General features: G+C 63.7%; 1 protein-coding gene across 1 annotated transcript in view; it reads left to right on the forward strand.

Moving 5' to 3' along the window:
• LOC104499791 (obscurin-like protein 1) overlaps window positions 1–438 on the forward strand; it is a 12,932-nt gene that overhangs the window by 2,481 nt on the left and 10,013 nt on the right.

Raw genomic sequence — 438 nt, forward strand, 5'->3', positions numbered from 1 at the left:
CAGCCATCCCCGTGCATCTCTGGGTTTTCCAGCAGCTGCCAAGTACCAGGGTTCCCTCAGAGCCAGGGCCAGAGCACCACTGCCTGCTGAGGGCTGGCACATTGTCCCCTCCTCGCTTCAGAGCTGCTCAACATCTCTAGATGCACTCTAGTGACATGATTGCTTTTAGCAGCCCCAGGGAGACAGGCAGCGGCCGAGCGTTTGATCAGGGAGCCAGGCGGATGCAGGCTCAGCGTGGGGCAGGTTGAATGCTGCAAACTGGCGCCGCGCCAGTCTCGCACGCTGCGGGGCTGCGGTGTGCTGCTGAGCCTGGGCATTGCGGCTGGAAGCTGTCTGGGAAGTTTGCAGCCCGGATACCCAGCACGGGGCAGCTGCGGGCCGTGAGAAGGGCAGGTGGCTGCTCGCCTGCCAACGTGCTCTGCTGCTGGCTGTGTCCTC

Source organism: Buceros rhinoceros, unplaced genomic scaffold (assembly GCF_000710305.1).
Source record: "Buceros rhinoceros silvestris isolate BGI_N320 unplaced genomic scaffold, ASM71030v1 scaffold20639, whole genome shotgun sequence".
NCBI classification, from domain to species: Eukaryota; Metazoa; Chordata; class Aves; order Bucerotiformes; family Bucerotidae; genus Buceros; species Buceros rhinoceros.